This window comes from Penaeus chinensis, chromosome 27 (assembly GCF_019202785.1).
Source record: "Penaeus chinensis breed Huanghai No. 1 chromosome 27, ASM1920278v2, whole genome shotgun sequence".
NCBI lineage: Eukaryota > Metazoa > Arthropoda > Malacostraca > Decapoda > Penaeidae > Penaeus > Penaeus chinensis.
Genome location: NC_061845.1, coordinates 13,952,582 through 13,957,583, shown reverse-complemented (window position 1 = coordinate 13,957,583; position 5,002 = coordinate 13,952,582). Strand labels below are relative to the sequence as shown.

General features: G+C 39.5%; 1 protein-coding gene across 1 annotated transcript in view; it reads right to left on the bottom strand.

Annotated features, from left to right (window-relative positions):
* Positions 1-3,498, bottom strand: part of LOC125039788 — a 16,660-nt gene extending 13,162 nt beyond the window's left edge. Inside the window, exon 1 of the mRNA XM_047634055.1 lies at positions 1-3,498. This exon is cut by the window's left edge and continues 435 nt beyond it. The gene's annotated coding sequence lies outside the window, so the exon portion shown is untranslated.
* Positions 3,499-5,002: the final 1,504 nt, after the last annotated feature.

Genomic DNA, 5,002 nt, shown 5'->3' with positions numbered 1-5,002 from the left:
CGGTTCTCTCGTTCATATCTACATCTCTTTTCTAATGACGGCAGCAGTCCCATTAACTGTTCTTGCTAATGCTGCTAGCCACTAGCTCTTCTTTTTTTATTTATTTATTAAAAAAAAAAAAAAACGGTTTGGAAAGTATAACTTACGCAGTACTGTGTTTCACTGTCGGTTTTCATTCATACTGTGCTAGTCTTTACTGATAGTACAGTAACATCCCCTTTTCATCCGGTAACATTGACAGATATTAACTTCTCAGTCAAGTAACTATCAGTAATGGCAATTTATAAATAAAGCAGATCCTGTTCACTTTCTTTCAAATGGCGTTCAAAAACCTCTTTTCTAACTAAGATGTCGCTAGTAATATTGTGTTACTTTTGATGTTAAATGCTTGTTATATATCGGTTTCTTCCGATGAAGCTGATTTATCTGACATGTCTTTCCTTTAATTCTTGTTCATTCGGGTAAATTTCGTCCCTTTTCTAACAAAGACACCTTCATCGGGGGTTAAATACTCGCTAATAGGTCATATGGTAGCAGACCACGTGTACAGTAAGTCTTCTCTTGATGTATTAAATGCTTTCAGTCTCTTGAACATATAAAACTTTTCGTCACTTTGAAATTATTTTTCTGGTGTTTGTTAATTGTTTTAGATCTTCACCAATAACATATTCATCAAAGAGGCACTTCTGAAGGTGTCACTATCTATTTTCATATATCTCCCACAGTCAGTTAATGTAATGAATGTGATTTTTATTATTGCATTTGGTATTTATTACCATTCTATTCACTGAAACTCATTCCATCGTCGCTGAAGGATTGTATCAGGGTACTTCCTTGCCCTGGCTACTGTGTGAGTGGTAGTGTCTGGTCCATACATTTGTATTTTTTTATGTGGGAAATTATAATAAGGAATGATAATGCTGCTAGGACCTTGAAGAACTGTTATGAAATTCAACTTTGTCAGAGGTTTGGTTTTCTGGGAGTGGAGATTAAATTCACGTAGTCGTCATCAAATCCCAGGTATTTTTTTTATTTTATTATGATGATATGATCAGTAAAACTTCTATAGAGTCATGGTTGTAGTGATGCCACTGGTCCTCTTTCTGCATCTGCGGTGAAGTAAATGATAAGGTGGAAGTTATAAGTAGAGAGAGATGCTTGCTTTTACCAGCTGAAAATGGCAATTTTCCACTTGTCCAAGTCTCTTGATTGGGTTGATGGTGCATGTTTGGGGCGAATAGGTGAGGTCACTCAGAAATAAGACCGCCCAAGCTTAGCCTCTCTCGGCCAAAGGGCAGTGAACGATAATGGTGTTGGCAACAGAGCCACAACACTCTTCCTCCGGTGCAGCTGTAGCAAAATGACCTTGCCTTTGCAGAGACTTTGTGTGAACTTTGTTCTTCTGACACTGGGCAGGATCTGCCCTTTTACTGACCTTTCTGCAGCTGTACTGTTGCGGGGTTCAGATACTGGAGGGAAACCTCGAAAAATATGATGTGCTGCATGGGTAAGGGTAACCTGTAAACACGTTAGAAAAGAGATTGTCCTGGAAATCTAAGAGTCGGGCATGCTTGAGGATTGAAGTGTTGACATTAAGGGGTGTTATCCTGTCGCTGCTCCCTGCTGATGAGGTGGTAGTCCATGGCTCCCTCACTAATGCCGATGATAGCGATGGTGAGGGCATTAACAGCTTGATGGCTGGTCAAATGGTGAATTATGCAATGAATTTGAGGGGTTTCTCCCGTGGAGACTGGCAACAACTTCTATAATGAAGAGCAAAGGTGAATGACTTGTGCCCTATCATGATAAAGAAGTCTTTAGCTTTCATACAGCCAGGATTACTGTGATGATCACTCATTGAGTGCAGCAGTTCTGGTAGAGTACTGTTGAACAGCAACAGGTTTTTGGCTGTGGCTGTAGTCATATTCTGGCAAATTCCTGGTTGGCAAACACCATTCGGCCAAGCTACCTAAGACAGGTGGTGGGCAACTGAAATATAATGTACTTTCAGATGTTTACAAATGTGGTAACTAATCCAGTTATTGTTTAATCTTTTTATTCTTTATAAGGTGCTGGCCATTATGTCAGTTGAAGCGTAAGCATCTGTTGAACGGTGCCAGCCTGAAGCGGGGAGGTGAGGTGACCCAGCATGCCTCCCATGCAGTGAGGACAGCAGTGCAGATTGAGGTATGTTGCTATAGCAGTTAGTTGGCCGGTAATTCTGTCAGGAAGGGAGCCATTGGTGTTCACCATGGTGGAGCTTCCTTTGAAGTTTTCAGTTTTGTGAATGTATAATTTGGATGAAGTGGATATCCACGATTCTTGAAGAATTGATTGCTGGGTATTTTGCTGAGATATGGGAGAATGATATTCGTTTGAGGCCGTCAAGAGAATTTGTCGAGTTGGCTTTGGTGATTAGAACTGCAGTGGCTAAAGATATTGAAAAGAAGGGTACTTGAGGACATTAAGCCTGAATGGACATTGCCTGGGCTAGGAGCTTTACTTAGCATAATTCTTTTCAACTTCAGATACTTCTCGTATTCATTTGTTGCTTGCAGGATGCAGTAGGACAGGTATGCTTGCAACATGGTCACTTGAACTAGCATCATTATTGTCCAGTAATACCTTGATGTTAGCAGCATTTTCATGGTAGTTGGCCATTTTCCTGAGGTAACTGCAGTTGCTCTTGTAGCCAATTATGTTCCCACGGTTTTTATCTATTAACTGTTACGATAATTCATTTTAGTTTAATCTGTTTCTTGTATCATCCTTTTAGTCAAGTAGTTTATGGTACCTGTTTTTTTTTCTTTGTCTTGTCAGAATAAGCACTTAGATCCTGTTAGCGATGCATGTCTTCACGCTGTGTTCCCATGATGTAAATCCACAAAAGTTTTCAGTCAGAGAACCTTCATGTGAATTTTGCACTAATTGTATGAGTGGTATTTCTTATGGACCCGGAGTACTGACAAGTAGTGATTGGTTTTTAACAGTAAGAAGCATTCTGGGTTGTGCAGAAAGTGTTTGTTCATTTCCACATGCTATGTGAATATTGTGTGCTCTCTAAAGAATTCCTGGGGTGTTGACTAAGGTAGGGAAATGTATTACACAAATTACCGGCACAGTGATTTCACGAGGCAACCATATGGCTAAGCTATAAGCCAAAATATTCCAAGGTATAGAATAGATGGATATTTTGTATTCCCTCTAAAGCTTGAGGAATACTAATGGTCGTCTTTCACAATCATCTGTTTATTTTCCCCTTACTGATAGCTAATGCACTACTTCTCATGCCTCCTCTATTGAAATACATTTTGAAAACCTTATATTCAATATATTGGTCCTGTATAACTCTACCAACAATGCACTACAGGCTTTTCTGTTCAAGTAACGGACAGATGCTTTATTTATTGTTATTGCTAGCTGTGGTTCTAAATTCAGTTATTACATTTTTCATTATAATGCTGCTGATGCTTCATCATATGATAACAGCTTGTCTTTTGAAAGCTGTTTCTAGACCCTCCCTCTGACCCACTGTTTCTTATATGAACAGTTATTTTCTCTCCTAATAGTTTTGTCTAGTAAAGATTATTCCTCTTTACTATTTTTTGACAAAATTACTGTAACCAAGCATTTCCGCAACAGGAGCAACTGCTTATGGATCTTAACAGTCCACTCACAATGAGAATTCTCCTCTAGCCTCAAATCTTCCTTAGGCCAATTTTATGTACCAGCTTTAGGCTTTAGGCTTTAGGATTATCGCTCAACTGCCATTCTTACTTTTGGATCTCCACTATCCCCTCTCTATCTGCTTTTCAGAGGGGAAGAAAGTGGGGCTGGACATCCCCTGGACAGTCAACAGCTGCCTTGTCCCTCTTGTTTACCTCTACATTTCCACCGAATCAACAAAAAGAGTGGTTATGTCACGCTAATCTTCGTACAAACAAGCCTCACTGCTGCGTGATTGCAACTATTGCCTTTCTTTTATGTCAAATTAAATTTGTACTGTATTACGATGAAATATTTGCATGTCTTCCCTTTTCACTGTTGTAAATAGTTCCAGTAGTTATGTATTTGTACAAGGTGGGGTGCAAAAAAGTCCATCCGGGACAGTCCTTGTTAAGGCTTTATATAAGTCTTCAGCTGAAGCTCAGACTCAGTGCTTTTTACCTCAATGAAGTCCTGGATCCAAAACAGAAGGGATATGCCATACGTTTACATGCAATCTTGTACTCCCTGTCAATGTACAAAAGCTGGAGACAGTTCCTGTGATACTCCTTTCTGCTGGGAAAGCTATGTTCCTTTCTTGATGCCTTACTTTTATGTGGTATCTTTTTCACGACTGAAAAGCTCTACATGGTGAAGCTACCGGAAGATACAGAAAAAAAAACTTTGGTATAAATATGGAACCAGCTGGAGCATTTTATGTGAGATCTTTGAAATCCTGAACGTAGAGGTCATTTTACAACAGGGGGCTGCCAGTTTCAGTTTTAACTTTTCAGTGTCATCCACAGGTGACTGGGCTGATGTTGATATCGGATGATATCTGATGGGATGATCTTAGTCACAGAAATAAGATGACAAGAGTATATCTGATGTTGCTGCATATTTCATAAGACACGAATGCTTTATCCTACTGTGGTGGACTTTGCTTTCGGCCCCATTGGAATGTGGTCTGGTCCTGCCCTTCAGGCGAGTTGCTTAGCTTCTTTATTAGCTTTAACCTCAGATTTAAATTTAAGATCATATAGTATGCACTGTGAAATAACTAGGTAATTTCCAGGACACTATTCCCTTTCCCCTCCCTGTATGGTTTACATTTCTCCGCTAGGTAGCATATCCCTGATATATCAACAGTAGATGATCATTCTAATGATGCTACTTCCTCCTCCTTCAGTAGGCTTCTCCTTCCATGAGGTTTATATTGTTTTTAGCAATGGGAATCCTTCCTCTATTCATTATCATTCTTCTTATTATTGACCACATCTCTGTCAGTTTGTTTTGT